At 36.0% G+C, this 22837-nt stretch overlaps 1 pseudogene; it reads right to left on the reverse strand.

Moving 5' to 3' along the window:
* Window positions 1-990: 990 nt before the first annotated feature.
* Window positions 991-1124, reverse strand: LOC117286225 (annotated as a pseudogene).
* Window positions 1125-22837: the final 21713 nt, after the last annotated feature.

A 22837-nucleotide genomic window follows, 5' to 3' on the forward strand; every position in this document is an offset into this window, starting at 1 on the left:
GTGAGAACACTCAGCATAAACCACATACACAATATACAGCTGTAACAAATATTTTCCTTCTTATTGCTCTTTTTTCTCTATATTGTTACTTTTTTGTTATTTACATATGAGGTGAACCAAAAGACCCTCTGTGAATCTGAAACTGAGGCAATTAGAATTTTCACCCTCTCTGAACTGTGTTGACCTGGACTGACAGAATCGAATCAGAACAGGAGGAAGTTTACTTTCACCCCAGTCAGGGGGCTGCTTGCATTTTCCAGCCTGAAGCACAGTCACATTCAATGCATTTCCCATGGCCTTAAGATCAGAATCATGGTACCAACAGCTTGCATAAATTTTATAATTTTTGACTATGCTTTCCGTGTTTTTTTTCTTCCCAGAGGAACACTGCTGTGGCACAGACTAAACACAGGGGTTATGATTTCTTTCCCCCGTCCTTGCATCAGCGTTACTGAGCTATACTAGCCTACTGCATTTCCCATCATCTTTACTCGCTTTTGTTCTACCCACCTAGCTCTATTTTTCACCTTTCCTAAAATCTGGCAGGCCACAGAAAAATCTGATTTCAAAGAGATGCTCACATTCTGTACTGATGTACAGAAATGTAAATGCTCCAGGTCACACTGCTAAGTGGAGAAAGGCAAGAAAAATTATTATAAGTCTTTATCCTCTAAGCTCATGAAGTTTCATGAAGAGACAGAGATGTTTTATTTTCAACCAGTGTCTTTGTCACTTATTTCTTGGTTCCATGTCTGCAAATAAAAATTCAACAAAAATTTTTAAATGATAGTGGAATATGTTTTCAAAATGGAACACCAATAAGATTACACAGAATACTGAAGAAACTGTCCTACAGAAGTGCCAAAGACTCTAAACCCAACTAAATGGATTGAAATATAAACACTGCACAAATCAATGAGCTACTAAGAAAAAAATCAAGCTGCTCTCTTGCCTGATTGATATACCAGTTGGAGCAATGCAAAGACAAATAGATAAAACTTCAATGGGGCTAGAGGCTTAATTTGATCACAACTGTCAACAGAAAGTATTAAGTTTCTATTCTTAAATTAGTTTCTTGTATAAATTATCTTCACTTGATCTTAGCCAAAAGGCCGAGAAGCGATTGTATAAATTATCTTTTACCCTTGTCAAGCTGAGAATTACTATTTAAAGGAAAATATATGAAAAAATGTGAATTAGCTAGAGCAAAATTAAATATTCTTACAATAACAGAGTTTCAAGAAACTAAATTTAACTATAATCAGATAATCCTATTCTCCAGCTAGTATCGATGTGGTTCTTTCTTAAATACATGCATTTGAAGATTATTTTTGCCTATTGACTGCCTAGGATTGATGCGAAATTACTGTATTGCAATATGCCATGTTTGTGGTTAACCCAGTTGCAAATCATTAAACTATTATTTACTAATTAGCAATGTTCCTCTAAAAGGAATGAGATGCATGCATCATCTATTTTCAATACAACTTTGCATAATTTGCATAATATGCAATTTTATCTATTAGGCTATGAATTAAATGCAAAACACTTAATATATGCCAGAGAGCTGTGTTCTGGAGTTGTATAACTCATTTTTCGTGGTCATTTCACCCTCTGTTCTTTCTCTCCTAGTGTGGGGAAGTAATCCTGTTACCATATTCAGGGAAGAGGGACTATGAGGAAACAATGAAATGCACAAAGAAGCTCTTGGTTGGTTGACAGTGTTATATTTCCCGGGGCAAGCACAATAATCTTATTCGAGTTCTGCCTCCTTTCCAAATCTCTACTCTAAGCTTCTGACCATGTACATAATTAAGAAAACGTCCATGAACTGACAAAACAGAAAAAAGGGAAAAGCTTAAGTACTTAATTATTAAAAGTTAGAAACACCATTGCTCTACAAAATCAGAAGATAATTTTTCCAAATTCCTTTAAGAGAGTCTATCTTTATGAAGGTTCGTGTAACTGTTCAGAAATTAAACTAATATAATATTAATAATCTTATTGAATTTATCATGAATATGTTGTAAAATAAAATTGAGCCAGTGCATTTGGAATTTTGTCACGTTGCTATGCTTGAAAAGTTAGCATTGTTTATAATATCAGATTCAACCTCATGTGTTTATTGTGTTCACATACTGTTCCTTGCTTCTTTTGGAATAATTAATAGTGGTGGTGCTAATACTTTCCCTAGATTTTGTGCTAAATTATTTCATTCAGTTCACTGGAGTTGAAAAACAATTGAGAATTGGAGATGTCAGTGGTGACCTAACTTGGAATGAGTGGTAGTTTCTGAAATCAAAGCCAAAGCCAAGGTTATATGCTCAGAACCTGTGACTTAATCCGCCCGTATATGTTTCAAACCTCACAGTATTCTGACAGTCCTCAAAACCCTCTGTCTTCCCTCCATACTAATCAGAATAAATTTATTATTCATATCCTTAGTACTGACTTAGCCACTCCTCTCTGTGCCTTAGTTCCTGCTCTTTCTTCTCTTAGATAGAACCCTTCTCGCTTAGCTAAATACATGTTCCCTTTCAAAGCATGAGTTACATTCCTGCCATGTCTTCTGTCCCCAGCTGGTATACCCCAAGTGAATATGTTAGATGTAAGTCATTTTTATTTCTACTGTGTGTAGCGGAGAGATAGACAGGTTTCCCAATAAGCACATTTCCTGAGAACATTAATAGTGAAGATAACAATTCATTGTAAAATAAAGAATACTGTTATAAGCATGTGCTTTCTTATTAGGGAGGATGAATTTGCTTCTAGATACTTTTCCTATGCCCGATTTTCCACAAACAAGAGAATTATTAAACTTTTTTTTTTCATTTATTTTTGGACTTCCCTTGGCTGGTATCCAAACTATTTCTTACAAAGCTTCCAAATTTAATTCTAACTTCCAGTGCTACTGCTGAGTACCAGCAGGATAGAGATAGAGTAGAAATTCACCTTGCAGGGAAAAGGAACCCATTTTAATTTGGAAGCAAAAACAGGCAATCATCCTCAGATTACTCCTTTATCAGGAATGGCTAACCCGAGCCCTCTTCTTAGTTCTTCTTTCTAGTATTCCTGTTTTTGTTGTTGTTGGGTTTTTTGTTTTTGTTTTTTGCTCTTTTTAAAATAAATTTTATTGGTACATTTAATATATACAATATAATGACATTCAAGGTTGGAAATTTGCATCTTTACATAATCAATCTTAGTTCTTATTTTTCCCCATTCCCCTGCCCTCCTTTCAACCCCTCCCTCCTTCCCTCTCAATCTACGTAGACTTTGTTTTAAACCTATCTCTGCTCTTGGCTGGAGTCCTGACTCTGCCATGATGCTAAATTTAAATGAAAATATTTCTTGAGAAAGTTAAAATGAAATACTACTCAGACATAATAAATGAGAAATTAGAGATATTTATAGCCAAATGCATGCGCATTGAGGTGATACTCAAGTCATATGAATAGGACATACGTGTAAATAACAAATAGTTTCTCTAGTGTGAGGAACTGTAAACTGGTGTGTGAAGGTGTAAATGAAGACTGTGAAATAGGAAGAAAAGGTACAAAGAGAAGGGGACATGGGAGGGGTAGGGAAAAACAAAGAAGGGAATGAAATTAATATGAGAAAATGAAAAATAATGGAAACAAAGTCTGAATGAATGTCATTATACTGTATACCTTAAATGTGGCAATAAAATTAATTTTAAAAAGAATGTCGTAGACATACTAAAGTTCCATTCTTTTTAAATGTGTATTATTCTAACACTTTTACCAAAACCTTAATTCTATAATGCCCAAAGCCTTTTTGGTTTTATTTTTTGATCTGTTATAGGTATGGGATTGGGGACTGGCATATTGGAAGATTGAGCTGGGTTGAGGGCATCTGCTCTGTTCCACAGACTGGCCTGGTAGGGAGCTCAGTTAACATTTTTTTGTAGTAGGCCTGAGCAGGAATGAAGTTTGCACCTTACAGATGTCTACATTGATTGGCCCAGTATTAGTACTCATAAAAAGGATGGTATATTTAGTGAGTAGAAAGATAGACCCTTTGGTTTCAAGTCCCAGCTGTGATAACTATAAGCTTAGTTTTGGGATCTTGGACCACTTACTTAGCTTCTTCATATCACCATTTTGTTGAGAGCAAAACCAGGAAAGTCCATTGTAAAAAATTAATGTTTAGTACAAAAGTATTTTAGAGGAATCAAACATCAAAATATGAAATTTGAAGGTAGAATATTTATAAACAAAAATATCAGAAGCTCTCTCTCCAATCCTAAGGAAGGCAAAGTTTCCTAAGCAAGAACATGCAAAACACTTGACAGTTTTAAAAATGATTAATTGACTTTCATCATAATTAACAACATCAGCCCATCAGAAGACATCATTAAGAAAATGAAAAGGCAATGCACAGAATGGAAGACAAGTAAGTTAGAATACATAAAAATCTCCAATAAGGACATCCACCATTGTGGAAAATTATCAACAATTTTGGGCAGTTCATAAAACATGAGACTGGCCAGAAGCACATCAAAACATCATTCTGAAGGAAGAAGTGATCCCTTTGGTGTTGAAAATTGTATCTGTCTTTATGGAATGACGCTTCATGGGGGTATATGTTCATCAGAACTCAACCATTTGTACACTGAACTTCTCTCCAATGCATTTTATATAAATGATGTAATTCATTTTAATGATGTAATTAAATTGTTAGGCAATTTAATAAAAACAATTGAGTTGTATTAAAAAACAGGATAATAATAGTTCCTTTTGATAGAATGTTTGTGGGAATTAAATTGAGACAATATAGGTCAGGAACGTACAACAACACCAATACTCCATAGCACAGTTTCTACCATCTGATTAATAATCATTAAGTGATTAAGCAATAATTATATCCTTCCTCCATGATATTAGAAACTGCCTAAGGTAGAGTTGATATTATTCATCTTTCACATATGTTTCCTGCACTTTGTGGGATGTTGGGGCACTGCATGTGCACAATGCTGAATGAAAGTGAGTCAGGACAGAAGAAGGTGAAGTAGCATAGACTTAAAGGCTGTAAGAGTCACTACATTAATGAGTTATTCTGGTAGATTTTCTCCCACTAATGTTGAAGTCATAACCATTGTGATGTCGGAAATAGAAGTGGAAAGATAACTGTGAATCACATATCAAAGTTCTTAGGCAAGAAAATCATATGAGTCAAAACACGATCCTGACAGAGACGCCTAGATCCAGGGTTCCAAATGGGTCTATGGAGAAATGGTCTACATGACAGGAAGTGAGCAGCAGGCTGGTGGGGGCTTCATCTATATTTACAGCCACTCCCCATAGCTCAGATTACTGTCCGATCAGCAGCTCCATTATATGCTCATAGGAACTAAAACATTCCTGTGATCTATGCGTGGTCACGTGCAAGTTAGGAGAATGTGAAGCCTAATCATCTGAGATGGGGCTGGAGCAGCAGTGTTACCACTGCAGAGCAGCTGCAAAAATAGATTAACATTAGAAGAGAAGTTTGCCTGCACAGAGACCATAATATGGTGATTTTAGACCAATTAAAGCCCTGTCACTGAGTGGCAAGTAACAGTAAAGCTGTATCTGGTGGCCAGCTTCGTAGCGACAAGTGAGTTGAGATACTTCAGTTGTGTGACTGCATCTGCAGCAGGCTTTAAATCAGAATTTGACACACATTTCAGTCCACATGTGGCCCACCTATTATTTTATATATATACTTTTGCATGAGAAATTGAAAGTATAAATAAGGATCAAAATGTATATGTGAAATAGGAAGAAAAAACCCAAAGGAGAAGTGGAAATGGGATGGATAGAGGGAAGGAGAGAAGGGACAGAAATAAATATGAGAAAAGGAGAAAAGGAAACAAAGTCTTTGTCACTAGAGAGGGGCAGAAGAGTTGAAGGGAAGGCAAGGGAATGGGGAAAAATAACCAAGATATATCATGTTGAGGTTCAGGTTAGTTTTGTTTGGTTTTTGATGACAGGGATTGAACTTAGGACCTTGCATTTACAAGGCAGGTGCAGGACCACTGAGATAAATCCCGGGGAGAAGCAAGATATATCATGTAAAGGTACAAATTCCCAATGATGAATGTCATCATATCGTATAGCTAAAATATACCAATAAACAAGGAATAAAAATTAAAAAAAAAACTAAAACAATAAGAAAAGGAGTAAGACCCAGTAATGAAACAACTGAAGGCATTAAGGTTGACAACAAAAAGAAAGCAGCATTTATTTATTTACACTTGAAATTTAATTCCTATTTCTTATTAGTACATGTCTGCAGTACCTAGATAGTGATTACACCGAGGGGCGATGGTACACGTGTGTAACGTAACACTTCTTTGTATTTTCCACCTCCTTCAGTCATTCCCTCCTCTCACCTCTCAGTCCCCTTCCAAATAACGAAAGATGTGTCCCCCTGTTACTTAGTATCTGTCGCTTATTTTGCTCTTTAAATTATTTATATTTTAGGTTTATCATATAAGAGAAATGATACGATGTTTAATCCTAAGTGCTTGATTTACTCCACTTAATGTTGTGGTTTCAAAGTGCAACCATTTTACTATAGATGATTCGATTTTTTCCTTCTTTATGGCAGAGCAGTATTAAATTTTGTTTAAATACTGTATTTTCTTTACCATTTATCCATTGATGAATATATAGACCATTCTAAGATTTAGCTCTTAGAAATTGTGCTGCTATAAACATGGGTATGCATATATCACTGTAATGAGATCTCTTTAACTCTTTGGGTAGACACCTAAAAAAGGGGAATAGCTGGGTCAAATGGAATTTATCATTTTAGATTTTGAAGAATTTCCATAGTGGTTTCCACAAGTATTTACTGCTGTACACTCCCACAATGTGAAAGGGTGCCTTTTTCCTCACAACCTCATCAACATGTGTTATGATTTGATTTCTTGGTGATAGCCATTCTTTGTATTATCTCTCATGCAATTGGTGTTTGGTTGAGAAAGTCCTACTTCTTGTGCCTATATCTTCAAGAGGTTTACCTTTTACATATTCCATCAGATTGTTTCTGCCTTAATATTTTTATATTTTAATTTGATTTGATTCTGGTACATGGTGATAAGTATGGCTATAGAATAAATCTTCTGCACATATGTAGCCAGTTTTTCCAACATCCCTTGTTAAAGAAGTCATAGTCTTCCAACATATGCATTTGACCTCTTTGTCAAGTATCAGATGGTTTCAGTACCTAGAGTTGTTTATGTACCCTGTATACGCTTCTATTGCTCCACATGGCTGTTTTTTGTGAAGGTGCCGTGCTGTTTGAAGTCCAGAAATGTGATATCTCCATCTTTACTATTATTGCCCAGGATTGCTTTTGCTGCTCTAGTTCTCTTATGTTTTCATATAAATTTCAGGAGTATTTTTTTCTAATTCCATAAAGATTGCTGTTGGTATTTTGATTAGAACTGCAAGAGATTTACATAAATTTTAGTAGTATGGACATTTTGACAATATTGGTTCTGCCTACTCATGAACAGGGGTATCTATGTTTTCTGATGCTCTCTTTGATCTCCTGAGATAGCTGTGCAATGGACCTTCAAGTTAAGACTGGGCTGACATACAAACAACTTGGGTTATAATTGGAATTTTAGTTTTACCTTACAAAGTCTTGAGTTATGACCCAAATGCTGGCTGGTTGTGCTTCCAGATGGTCTCAGATACAGATTTAACACCTCAAGGATTTTGGAAGGAACATTACAACAGCCTTTCTTGTGAGGGGCTAATTGAGAAATCCTGGGCCAATGCCTCTCTAAGGATACTGAGATCCGCCTGTATACAGGAGAGAGACTTTGAAGGCTGTGTAGAGGAGCCTGAGCCTTAAACTGACCAACTTGAGTTACACCAAGCCCTCAAGAAAAAACTGAGTTTGTAAGTCAGGGGTCCACTGTATTTAAAAGAAAATGCTGAGTCCTTCTTCAATTACAGGATTATGACAACTTGTGATTCACATCCTTCCAGCCTGCTTTGTTTAATATATGACAACAGACTATGCAACAAAACTATGACATAAAAACTGCTTTGCCACAGAGAGACAGTGCACTAAAAGACAAGCCTATGTAGTTTTTTAGATGAAAAAAATGGGAGCAAGAAAAACAAGCAATTATCAAAAGCCACCACTTTATTACACGTCTCTGCACTGAATCATCATTCTTAGTGGCTAACTGCACAGCTAAAGTCAAGAAGCCTTTCACTATTGGATGATCCTTCTTGCTGTTAAGAATGCGTGTTGTAAAATGTTGGAGAGGATACAATTATTCAAGAGGTGATGCATGTTTCTTATTCAGTTACAATTGTAGATAGATAAATTGATGAAAGATCAAAGAATATTAAGGCACAATTGTTAGAGAGGATTCATGAGTCACCATAACACCTAATCTAGGTCCAAAAGTCTATAGATGTTGACAAAAAGACACAAATTTTTTACAGTATGTTTTTCAAAAACTGTATATGATGATCTATTACATGCACTTTTATTGCCCACTAACACCATAGCTAGAAAATTATTCAAGTCCTTGAATGATTACATATTATGAAAACTAAATATATAATTTTGTGTTTTCATATGCACAGGTGGATGAACTAGCTGCTATGACTAGACAGCTGTCTGTTTTCACTCCTTGGGTCAAAGAGGTCATATCTGAATGCTATCCATAGATAAATGCTAGCTACCCAAAAAGTTATCTGAATTGACCATTTTTCAAGATATGATTAAAATGATCAAATATGTTAAAGTACATGCACTTACTCACGTCTGTTTGCACAACTTCTTATATACAGAAATGAAAAGCCTTTCTACAGACAGATCACTGACCAGAGCTTCTGAATTATGACAAGTACTCTAGATATTCCTTTTAGAAAATCTCACCACTGACAGAATATTTCAGGGACAGAATGAGTAGCAAAATTTCTTACTCATACAACACATACACCTGTTTATGGAACTCAATCTGTTACTTAAGGGGAGAATGATGTGTTCAAGTTGGTTGCATTCAAAGCCAAACTTGGATTAGGGAGGTGACAAATGAACACTGAGATTTTTCACATATTTCAAACATTAGCAGAGATTTGAAAAGAGACTCAGCCAAGACCTTCTTTTTCCAGGTGGTAAACGATCACTTATTTTAGCTTTGAAGAGTTTGATTATCACTTACTAACCAGAAAGGAGTTCCGATTTTGGAAGTAATAGGTTCACAATAGGTTTTGTGCTAGAAGATCAACTTCTTGAGATCACAAATGAGGGTGGTTCAAAAAGATTTAGGCAATTTCAAATTTCCATATGTTCTAGATTAAAGTCAAAGTATAATATCCTAAGACTGGATCAAAACTACTGAGAAGCCTGATTCCATCTCCAACATTCTATCTTTGTGAAGTAGTGATTTCTTCATAACAGCAACCAAAATGAGATTACAGAATAGATTGGATGGTAGCAACATACTTTGGATGACATTGTCCCCTACTGCCTCCAAATAGGATGGTCTAGTTGCAGGAAAATGAGCTCAGGGATCCTCTAAATTTGAACTATGATGAATTGCATAATATCCCATTTTATATTGCAATATAACAATAATAGAAATAAACTCTACAATAAATATAATGTATTTGAATCCTTCTAAAACTTTCTCCTGCCTCCTCAGGTTTGGAAATATTGTCTTCCATGAGACTAGTTTCTGAGGCCAAAAGCATTCAGAGACCTTGGGCCTACATGATTCAAAAGTGCCTCATGTAAAAACTATTTTCCATTATGTAATCTAATGATAATTAAGACAACAAAAGCAAGCCAACACCATGCAATATAAGATATGTGAAATATCCATTTAAAATGTCTGCCTAACCTTTACATCTTCTTGAATATCTAAAAACAATTTTCAAAGCAGTGTTCTATATTTCTTTCATCTTTCTCACCAAAATATATATATATAAACTAAAAAGTGTGATGGACTAAACTGTACTCTACTAAAATTCATATTTTGAAGTCCTAACGTTCCACTAAAATAAGTTAAAATGAAGTCACTAGTGTGTGCTTAATGTTACATGACTACTCTCCTTCCAAAAAGAAGGAATCTGGACATTGGTAATTGCAGGGTACAGTCATGTAAAGATACAGGGAAGAGATACTTGTCCACACAAGCTAAAGAGTAAGGTCTCAGAAGAAACCAGTTCTGCTGGCACTTTGACTTTATTCTTACCCCTAGAACTGTGAGAAATACATTTCTATACTTTAAGGCACTCAGTGTGTGATGCTTTCTTATAGAAGGCCTAGCAAACCAATACTATTAGGAGCAGTAACCTGCTCTTCCCACAGTCTTTGTCATCTTAGTAAAATGTAGCATCAGATAAAAAACCAAGGAGTCATATTTTATTTTTTATTTTTATCTCATTGTTTATGCACACATGCAATCCATCATCAAATAATTACAATGCTATCTTGGGGTACATCCCAGTTCAACCGAGGCAACTCTATCCTCATTATTTTTATCTATTACCATATCCTTGCTTTCATCCAGTCTCATACCATCCTACTCTGTGAAGCTTTTCTACAGTCACGTTAATTTTCAATTTCTTCCTATATACTGGTTTTATTCACAATGTAGGAAATTTTACTCATTGTTCAGTATTTCTTCTGATTAAATTATCTGAACCCTTTCTCCCTCTCCTCAACTCAGATTTTCACCTCATTGGTTTTTTGGTCCTTTGGATTTCTGCTAAATATGTTCTCAGCCAGAGGTTTTATAGCCTATGAATTTTTCAGCTTTGTCACATTGCTTTGCTTTATTTTTATGCATTTATAATTATCTAATATTTACCTATTTCTGATTTGATTGGTAAAGGCTTCTGATTGGGATTGACTCTTCCCTAAAATTGGCAGCTTGTTCTCAGAGTTGAAAATAAGAGACAATAAAAATCCCTGTATTTTTTATTTATTAGAGAAAGAAGCTGAAGTCAAACTGGAGACAGATTTCAAGGTTTATTGAAAATTTCAAGAAATTTTTTAGAGGCAGCAATATGGGTGCAGGTTTCAAGGTCGTAATGCGCAAACATCCCCACAAAGAGTCTACAGTGATGGTTATGGAAAGCAGGGTGGACCTTTCTCACTCCCTCTCCAGTGCCCTTTAGTGAAGGACAATTGAGAATATCTGCAGGAACGGGAGACTAGTATTCCATTCTCCACTGTACTCTTGCTTGGGTTAGTATGTTGATGTGCCTACCTGAAAGAAGTTGAGCGAATGAACAAGTAGCAAAGAAGCATAGCATTGGACACACGTTCAATCTTAGCATCTGGTAACAAAGGGCCATGGCCATTTCCCATGAATGAATATTCCCTGAGGTAGCCATATTTCAGTTGTTCTCCTTATGATCAATCCAAGTGATACTTTGGCATATAGCTCTAATAGGGGGAGTTGAGGCGATGAAAGAGACTACACTGGAATTATATCACTCACACTATGGAATTCTATGACTAGTGGCATCCAAATGTCATATAAACACCTCAAGCAAGAGCCTGACAATACATCAGAGTTTGGATGCCTCCTGTACAGAAGATACCAGAGGTCAGTATTTGCCAGAAAAGTGACAACAGATAGCAAGCTAGGAAAGGGGACACTTATCTCTCTCCCTCTCACTCTTCCCTGACCTCAACAATTTTGATAGCTTGCACACACAGATAAAGCGCAATGCTCTGGATCAGATGTGGAACACGAGAGTTTCAAACTAAGAGAAGTAACATTTCAGAAGCAATACTGACAAAAGAAGTACAGAATTGTTCCAACAAAGGCTTAAGTATCAAAAATTATTCAATAAAATGAATATTTTAATACAAATGTGAAACTCATATATCTATTAGCTATAACTCATTAGTTTATTGATTCCTTTATCCACTATGCTCAGAAAAATGTCTGTACCTAATATGGTGAGCAATGAAAGAGCTTCGATATTTTAGGCATATTCAGAATGAAATTTAAGTATTCATAATGGCTTTTATCTACATCTATGGCCAACTGTTGTATTCATCAGATTTCTTGTGGATGAGACACAATACCTGAAACTCATAATTTAAAGGAGGAGAGGTATAGTTTGGATCTTGTTATCATGAAATCCATTCTTGGCCAGCTGGTTCCAAGGCTGAAACACCATGGAGCGAGGGTGTGCTTTGGTTTAGTTCTTAGTTAATTGCTTAGTTCATGGCAGCTGGGAAGCAAAGCAAGAGAATAGTACCAGGAGGAAGTAGTTCTCAAGGTCATCCTTCTGTGATCCATTTCCACAAGCCAAGAGCTGTGCTTTACTGAGGTCCTGGTTGGCTCCCAAGGCAATGTGGTTGACAACCCACCTTAACCATAACTACCCACTCTAAGCTCCCAAAGAAGTTTGCAGAGAAGTTCTTCTGGTAGCCTCCAGAATCCTCAGTGTGAGTCTTGAAAAACTGACTAGTATTGGAAACAGAAATAATCTGTATCAGTCACTTTTATCTTCTGTGCTGAAGCTGGACTATGATGAATAAATAAACATTAATGAAGTCTCGACTTTGGGGCTAAAGGGAAAGTTATATGGTATCCAGATGCTCCTTCCTTGAAATGATTATCAGTAGATGGTTTTGTGAAAAGATTAAAGCAGATCATTGTGTCAAACAAAGCTCAGCAGAGATGTTAAACAATAATATATGCAGATCATGGTTCATTGCCTTCTTTACCTTTGAGGCTGTCCTTGAGCTTCCTTTTGAACTGATTTCACAGGGGAAAGAGTTTAAAAGGAAGGAAATAGATGAGTGATAGACACCAATGGGCACAAACCCAGAATGTGCAATGGAGTGCAATATTAGAACACTAACCTGTTCTGACAGGAGCCAGGGGATCTTCAGTGGCTGAGTGGTTTAGCTGTGACCAAATACTGGACACCAGCAGCAGCACACACCAACCAAAAACTAAGCAGAGATGCCTGCTTTGCTGTCTTTCCTCCCAACAGTTTGATTTTTCTCATGACTGATTCTTGTATAGAAACAGTTCTGTCTAGCAAGAACAAGTAGAAAAAAAAATGATGGAAGAACTGAGGAGTGCAACTGATATTTTAAATTTTTCCTACCCAAAGTCTTTTGATGACATCATTTTTTTTGCAGTGTCAACTTCAACTTTCTTTTTTAAATATATAAAGACTATAAACTTTGATTTCTCCATTTGATATTTATAGCATAACCTCTTTATTTTGACTGTTTTCAGTGGACTCTTTTTGTTTTAGAAATCTCTTTTATGTGTCACATTAAAATACGCACAGATAAATGTAAGACAGTTTTTCTCTTTTTTCAGAGGAGTATCGAGAATGTTCTAATCTGAAGGAAATGCCAGGTTATACACTGATGTGATTGGCAAGTACAGAATCAAATCTAACTGAGATAAGCCATTCATATGAAACTTCAAGGCAGTACACCATGGAAGAAAATGTACTCACTGAAGGTATCAAGAGATTTTCATTTTATTTCTAGATACATTGCTCATAAGTTTTGGCATGCATTTTTTCAGAAACATTAAATGAAGATACTTGTTTTGGAAATTTCTAACATCCCTTTCTAAATGTGAACATCTATTACAATTAAAAGTTGGGAAATGCCACAGACTATTAGAAATACTATTATTAACTAAAGGAAGGAGCTGGCTGATTATTTGGCCATTGATCAACCTGTTGTGAAATTCGTTTAACGTATACTTCATTTCAGATTGAGGTGCAAAAATGTATCAAACTAGTCTGACATCAGACTAAAAGGGCATGCTTCTTTCTTCCTTTATTAATTTTATTGGTACAGCAAATATATATATATAAATTATTAATGTATAATATATATATATATATATATAAATTATATTTTTATATATAAATTATAATATTCATCATAGGGAATTTGTACCTGTACATGATATATCTTAGTTCCTCGTTTTGGTTTTTCATTATCCTCCCTTCCCTTCAACCTTTCAACCCCTCCTTATTTACAAAGCTTTCTTTCCATTTTATCCTTCTTATCTCATTTCAAAAGAGGGGTATTTCAAACTTCCACTCCACACAGGACAGTACATTAGGAAAATTTCAGGGAGACAGGGTTTTGTCTGTCTTCATCACTCTGTTGGCAAGTGCTCACTTCAGAGTGACTCTTAAGAAAATAACGATTGGTTGAATGAATGAATTCAGATAATTTGTTATAGTAAAAATAATGTTTGTAAACAAATTAACTTCCTATGACCACATGCCATTCCCACTGTGAATGGCGCATGCTAACACAGATAAAAGGCAGAGCATGTCAGTGCAACCTCTGTCCCAGGATTTAGACAAGAAGATGAAATGCACCTCGCCCAGGGAGTGACTCCTGCTTTTGTACCTCAGATTCCCCCAGATGTCCTAGACACCAGACTGAATAGGGACTTTTAATGCCAGTGTTAATCATTAGGTATTTGTTAAAGTGGATATTTTCTTGTCTATGAAACGTCACTTTAGACTTTGCGCCACTCTAGTTGTAGGAGTGCCACTCAGAATCTGAAACAGAATAATTCTGTTCTCAATTAATCCAGTTGTCACCATCCACCCTGTCCCAGGGATAGTTGCGAACCCAGATAATTCACTTAGATTCCTGTAATTGTGTCGAGAAATCCTTCATCTAAATTTCAACTCAAAGGGTGTCTCCATTAACCATGCTCAGCCGTTTCCTCCACCCTATATTTATGTTATCTACCTAGAATTCTGAATAGTGCAAGCCGGCTTTCCCATCCTGTTTCTCTGTTGTCCAACTCCTCCTCATGCAGACCTTTTGCTGCCTTGGCCCTCTGCTATAAATTGTAGAAAAAAAAAAACTTGTAGCTATGCCTGTGCTGCACACCAACCAGAAATTTCTTTAGCTTTGTATAAATAAATCATCAAAGCTGCCAAGTCTTCCTGGTTTATAATAATAAACCACTGCTTTCACTCATGGAAGCAATTAGCAATACTTTCTTCTTTTGGATCAATGAGAACATCAGCTGACAAGAATAATAAATATTTAGATCTTAAAGTTTCATGTTATCTAAGAGTACAAAAAAAGTTAGAATTTCCAACTTTATTGCAAAGAACTTTTGCAGCATATTTTTTAAATATATGGAGGAAAGTAAAATTCATCCATAAACATATTCTATATAAAAGCTACAAAAAGGAAATGAAAATATTCACCTTCAAATTTTCAATCTTATTGCCTAGGAAAAAAATGTTAGTATTTACTTAACAGTTACCATATTCCAAGAACTATTTTAACCCCTGAGGTGATGAAAGAGAACAGATAAAATTATGTAACTTCATGAAGATTATATTGTGATGGGGAAAGCATACAAGAAAAAAATGATTAGTGGTAAGCAGAAGAATAATTTGAAAACAGAGGTAAAAAGCTTTGGTGAGGTACACATTAAAATATTAGCAAAACTTGAAAACAACCCATTTGCCCATCAGATGGAGGCTGGATAAAGACGTGTTTTTTCTATAAAATGGAATACTACTCAGCCATAAAGAATGAGAAATTAGAGTCATTTATAGGACAATGGATACATCTTGAGGATATACTCCTAAGTGAAATAAATAAGTCACACGTGCAAATAACAAATAGTTTCTCAGGTGTGAATAAACTATAATAGTACATAAGATCCTAATGAGATAATTGACAATGTGAAATAGGAAGAAAAGGGCTAAAGGTGTAGGAAAAGTGGGAAGGGTAGGGGAAAGGTAATAAGGGACAAGAACAAAATACAAAAAAATGAAAAAATGGAAATGAAGTGTTTGTAAATGGGGAGGGTAGGATGGGGTGAAGGGAGGGCAGGGACAAGGGGCAAAAATGAAAACCAAGACCTGTCATGTAAAGGTACAAGATCCCAGTGATGAATGTAACTGTACTGTATACCTAGAATGGACCAATAAACTCAGTGAGAAAAAAAATGTATTAGCTTGATTTAGCTCAGTGATTCCTCCACCTGCCTCACAAGCACAAGGACCGAAATTTGATCCCCAGTAACAACAACAACAAATAGCTTGAGTGGCTAGGGAAATCTTTACAGAAAAATTGATACATCCTAATATACACCTCTCTGAATAAGACCATTCCAGGGAGACGGAAGAGCAAGATCAAAAGCTCTGAGCTGGAAATAAGATTTGTGTGTTGGAGGACAACATCATGGCAGCATTTTGAAATAAAATGATAAAAAGGAATATTAGAGGATTGTGAGAGAAAAGTAAAAATATCTCCCTCTAATTTTAAAAGGCCATGTTGAGTGTGTCGAAAAATACTGAAAGGGGCAGAAGGTGAAACAGGAAAACAGCAAAAATTGCAATAATCCAGACCAGCTATAGATTTGAAACATTGAAGTGCTCGCAGAAGGATTAAATTATGGAGAGAATTTAAAGGTAAATCCAGAGGGATTCGCTAATAATTTAGAGGTGTCCAGTGAAACAAAGAAGATTCAGTGGTATCTTCAAAGTTCTAAACATAAGCAATTTTTCCAAGATAGAGTTGTCATAAAGTAAGATATGAAGACTATTAGGAAATTTGTATCGGTTTAAGAATCAGAAGTTTCAATTACAGACATCTTAACTTTGAGAGATGCTTGTATTTCATGAAAGTCGTGTTAGGAAAAACAAGAAAAAGAAACAAAGTTGCAAACTCAACAGGACAGGTTTATCTCAGAAGAAACCTGAGAGGGACCACCCTACCTCTTCAACCAGAGAAAAGATTCTCATATAGGCCATAGGGTCTTTTTAGGGTCATAAAGGGGGTGGAGGTCAGTGAAAAGGGTTTTGGTTACCTGCCAATAACAAGGTTCTAGAGTATAAGAGGTAATTAATTGTTGCCAAAGGACAAGGCTTGGGAAAGAGCAGGGAGTAGGGTTTGCTATAAACAGCAGAGCTGATAATGATATGGGTCACTGGGTACAGTCGTGCTGGGAGTTGGTTTAGAGTGATTTCTGTCAGGATGATGGTAGTCAGATTCCTTTATTCCAGGCTTTATGGTTAAATAGGGAGGGAAGGCTGCATATCTCTTTCCCACCTACTTCCTGCTGATTATGGATTGTGATGGTCAGAGTTTTGCCTGAATTGAAAAAGGAGTACCATATGGACAGTCTTTGGTAGGTGTCTGTGGATTGCTACAATCCTGTTGGTGGGAAATCTTTGAAACAGATTCATTAGGCATGACAAAAATAAACAGGGCAATAAAGAGAGAACAGGCATTATAAAGGGAAAAATCCAAGATAGGATAGTGGACTTTCATGAATCCTATGAACCCTGGAGGATCCTGTAACATTTGTTGCACTATCTGAACCTCTGTGTTTATCCCCTGGAAAGCTGCAGTTACATTATAATAATTATCTGGATCATTGGCAATAAGGTAAGAATAAACAACCTTTTCCAAGAGACTAAAACACGTATGATCAAAGCATGAGCACTACAATGAAAATATAGTTTGGGGACAGAGCCATGTCCAGACACTGTCCTTAAAGGGTTGGGACAGCAATTGCAATCAGTTGGCTCCTAGACCTCTCTAGAAGTGTAGCTGAAATCTATCAGCAGGAGTCAGTGATTGGAGACCCCTTTTTATGTCTAGCCTACACTATTATTACTTGTATATCTCTCTGGTTATACTTTATGGTGGGTGCTCAAAATTACCTCAAAGTGAGACCCATGTTAGTCAAAATTTACCCCTTGTTAATCTGTCTAGGTTCGTTAAGGCTACTTAGGCCCTACTTCTGGAGCCATGTGTAAAGCTTCTCAGCTCCTCTGTGCCAGCCGCCGGGATGAGTCTTAGACTTGCTTGATCATGTGGCTTCCCATGAAAGTATGGGAGATGTTTTTCACTCTGATCCTTCCATTTAGCACTCTGTACATTGGTTGACTTCTATCCACTGTGATTCAACAGTCTCCCCTTTCAGGATGTTGTGGAACTCACCAAAGTTGTAGGATTCTGTAGAAAGTTTCCCTTATGTCCTGAGTCCTTGTTGACCTTGGATGGCCAGGTCCAAAATATTGGCTGTCCTCTTAGCAAAGTTACCTTTTAGCTCTAGAATCCAAATCTGTTATTGACAATACAGGTAATCAGTTCTTAACTACATATCAAGTACCTTGAAGTATATAGTATGACAAGGGAACTATTGTTTTCTTACTAACTATGGTATCAGAAATTAAATTCCTGTAGAATGTTAACAGATAAAAATTATAAAGCTTCATTGAGAAAACGAGATCAAGGGTAACATAACATTTTAGCATAACAATCATGATAATATATCAAATAATGTGAAGAAATTTTTACTTAAATTTATACATTGCCTGGACCACAGTGTTTGAACATCTTTAAGTATTTTAACACATCATAACATAAACATAACAATTCTGGCTGTCTCATGCTGGATTGGCATGCATGTCTTATCAGAAGTAGCTGGAAAACAAGTAAGGAAGTCACTGATATGAAGAGATGTTCTTCAGTTTTGCATCTTGGAAGGCCAGTACACTTGTGAATGAAACATATTTAATACACCATGAAGACAATGATAATGAGTGTCACAAACCAGGTAGGAACTGCCCAATGAGGTAGCTCTATTCTGTTTTTCTTCATCACTGACTAGTCCAGGTGTCATTGTTAGCTATGCAGGAAAGCTGGTGTCCAGTCGCAATCTCAGAAATGAGAATTAAAGCCTTTGTCAGCACCAGATAAACTAGAGAAGAGAATCGGGTTGCTGCCCTTGGGTTTTAAAGTGACATTCTTTTCTCTCTTATTTTCTTTCTTTGGTTTCAGGTTGTTCGAGATTTAAATTTGACTGGCCTCTAAAAACTCTCCAAGTGACCTGGAAAAGTATATCTCGGTTGAAGCAGCAGAACAAATTAACTCTGTAATTATAGTCCAAGAATTTACAAAGTGCAAAAATATTTTAGGCATATCGATTAAACAAAAAAATCCATTCAAATTGTTAACAAATGTGAATTTATCAATCTTTACTTCCCTGGTTCTAGAATTTTTACTCCTCCTTTTTGGCTTGGCTCTCTGTCTGAGTTACCAAATATTAGAAATGAATTTGCTTATTTAGGCTCTCTAATGGAATTCCAGAGGCAGAGAAAGTGAGAAAGTAAGATTGGTTATCCTAAAAACCCATATATATATATAGCTTTCCATGTAAATAAAAAAGAGCCAAAAAGAGAAAAAAACAATGTTGGGCTTACACGAAGTAGCTGCAGGTGTTATAATTTATTAGAAGCACAGATAGAACGTGCAGTTAGACAAATATACATGACAATTGAATTTAAATCACAGTTCACTTTTAGATGTATCAGTAGTAATTCTCCTTGAGCCCTTGTAAAAATCTTGATGTGAGGGTTCCTTTTTCTTCTTGATAAATCTGTCCCAATATGGCATAACTTATTGGCTTACCTCTTGCTGTTTTTAGCCCCTTCTTTCTGCAAAACAGACTCAATTGTCACACAGTATTATAATTTAAAGTTCCCATGTCATTTCTTCTGGTGGTCTATGTGTAAACTCTTTCTATTGGGTGTTTGTGTTGATCCAGCTTTGTCTCTGGGATGGGCAGAACTATTTTGAGAGTGGGGGCAGAAAAGAAAGTTTGGGCATAAGAGACCTCCTGATACTTGCCATTTCCCTGGAAGTAGTTATGAATGTCACAATGAATTCTGAAATCAAACCTGCCAAATGTTCTGCCACCTGCCTTGCAAGCCCAAGGACCTGAGTTCGATCCCTAGTACAAACAAAATAAACAAAGCAAAACAAAACAAAAAAGCCTGCCAAATGCAAGCCACTGGCTGAATAACATGTGAAATGTGTAGGCAAAATAAGTATATCCTTTTATTTTTTATTAATTGAGTTTGTTGGTACATTTAAGGTATACAGTAAAATTACGTTCATTATTGGGATCTTGTACCTTTACATGACAGGTCTTGGTTCTCATTTTTTTTCCCCTTGTCCATGTCCTTTTAAATTGAGAGGCACAATATTTTTTCAAAAGAGAATCCGAAAGGATATCTGCCATCTGGCTCCAATCTCTCTGAAATTCCACCATAGAGCATGACCCCCTGGAGACTCTGTGGTTCTCTCTGTTGTCCATCCACACCAATGAAAGTTTTTCTGGGAGATTGACTAGGCATCCCAGTGGTGTGTCTGCCCAAACTTGAGAAATTTGGAAGCCCATAGTAATTGATTAGCAAGTGACCCAGCCTTGTATTGGGGTGTACACCAAACAGGATTAGGGTTAGCAAGAAATGGCAAATGACCTCCTAAAGCTCATGAGGAAAGTCGGGGGAGAGGCAGGGAGAGAGACAGAGATAGGGACAGAGACAGAGTGAGACATCACAAAAGGAAGAAACGGTGATACCAAAATAACCCCTTCAACTGATTTCCTCGTAGGGGCCGCTATAATGTTAAGAAAAAGAAAGAAAAGAAGCATACAAGAGCAACAGGACAGGTTTTTGTCACCAGCAAACATGAAAGGGACAAGCCTGGTACTGCTACAAGAGTAGATCCTTTTGTGTAGCTTTATTTATAGGTTTATGACGGGGAGCTCAGTGAAAGGGGGTTTTGGCTATTTGAGAAAAACAAAGCTTGAGAGAGCTCAAGGGTTAACAGTTGTCCAAGGACAAGGCTTGGGAATGTGCAAGGAATAGTGGCTGCTACCAATAGCAGGTTGATGATGACATGGGTCACTGAGTGTGGCTGTGCTGTGGTCCTGTCAGGATGGCAAGGGTTGAATTCCTTTAAGTGGAGATGCAAATATTGGGGTATAGATTTGGATAAATGAACACGGTACAGAGTAGAGATATAAGTCTGGGGCTCATCAGCATATAGTTGCTATTGTAAAATGTTGAGTTTTCTAAGAATTCATTGAGTGTGGGAGAAAAATAGATCCAAGGACAGATCTATGGCTGACTTTGAAGTTTGAAGGGCTAGGAGTCGAGAAACCAGTAATGGGAAAGAGACATAAGAGACCAAAGATCAAAAGGAAAGTCCAGTAAATATGCTGTGAAAATTGATTCAAGGAATTTAAGCCATCATTATGTAGGGATTCACAGCCATAGTTGTGTTTATGTATAATGTATATGTGATTGTGAGTAAAGTTTTATTATACAAAATGCAATCAGTCTCTACATAATTATCTAGAACTATTTTCTAAAAGTTAATTTACCATGGAAAAAGGTTTTATATTATTTTTAGAGTAAAGCTATTTTATTTTCAACTTTTTGACTTTCCAGAAGCTCTGTTAAGAGATTATCACTTAAACAGAAGGGAAACCCAATTAAAATACTGTGTGTGTGTGTGTGTGTGTGTGTGTGTGTGTGCGCGCGCGCGTGTGTGCTCTGTTTCCTATTAAATCCCTTTTGCAGAGTAGGCAACTGCTGTATCATTCAACTCCACTCCCAATCCTAGCTGTAGAGTTTTAAAGTAATACTTGATGTCTTCTACTTAGCTACCAAAAGTTCTTTATGTAAAACTAATAAACCAAAGAAAATCTAAACTAAGGAATAAGAGAGAAAGAATTGAAATAGAAAAAATATCAAATTGTTCCTATTTCTTATCATTGCTAGTGGTAACTAATAGATGCTGATTCTCTCTTAAAATAAGCCTTGAACACAGCAATTTTTTAAATAAAAAAGTTGTGGAAGCAGCTGACAGTTTTGCTCATTATTAAAAGAGATGAAAGTTTTGTGATTTTTTTCTATGATTCTAACATCTGTTAGTTTGACAAAGACAAATTCTATGGCATTCCTTTCAAGTCACCTATGTAGGAGCTCAGTGAAAAATAAGTACGTGATAATGTGTTACTATTAGCAATGTAAGGTAGCAACAATATGGTGTATTATTTCACTCCATCTGGACAATGAATGAATTGATGGTATTAAATTAGAACCCAAAGATAAACTATATTTTAAAAATTCATTTCAGAGCTCCCAAATTTTCCCCAAATTAAAACATATTTTAAACAGTGAATTATCTATGCCAGAATACATTTGATCTATGAAAACAAAATTAAAATTAAAATATATATTTCTTGAGTACTGACTACATACTAGAAATTGTAATGGGTAGTTTATAATTTATACAGTATATCATTTCAGATCATTCATCAGTTTACTCCGTTTTCTGTTTTTGACATTTTAGTTGTTTTGAATATTTTTATTAGCATTTAATGTTAGATTGGGAGAAGAAATACTCTACACTGCAGATGCTTACATGTGAACCAAGAGCTTTTGAGGTTCATCTGAAATCAAAGCCACTCTTCCTGGTTGCTTGTTATACATGCCTACATGTCCTATAAGCTTCTCAGTTATTACATTGTGCTGTAAAACTTTCAAAATATATTGAAGACAAATAAAGAACTATTTTCATAGAGAAATTCAAAGTCATAACTATAAAGAACACAGTCTCAACTTTTATAATAGGCTGATTCTGAATTCTTAAATGAAATTATACTCTTCCAGCTCTATAAAATTTAAAAGGAAATGGGAGTCAGGGGAAAATCCTTATTTTAACTTTCATGGGGTAGCTTCCAAATTTCTGTATTCACAGTTTTGTTCCAAATCCTGTTATAAATAATTTGTCACTTATGCTAGGTAGAAAACAAATGCTGGCAAGGCTGGTAAGACTGTAAACCGATACAACCACTGTGGAAATCAGTACGGAGATTCCTTTAAAAAGCTAAAAGTAGAAATTCTACTTGTCCCAGCTATACTTCTAGGTAACTTCCCCAAAGAGTTAAATCCATAATACCACACTACCATAGTGTCGTATGCACATCCATGCTTAT

This window comes from Fukomys damarensis, unplaced genomic scaffold (genome assembly GCF_012274545.1).
Source record: "Fukomys damarensis isolate Sample0158 unplaced genomic scaffold, DMR_v1.0_HiC HiC_scaffold_15, whole genome shotgun sequence".
NCBI lineage: Eukaryota > Metazoa > Chordata > Mammalia > Rodentia > Bathyergidae > Fukomys > Fukomys damarensis.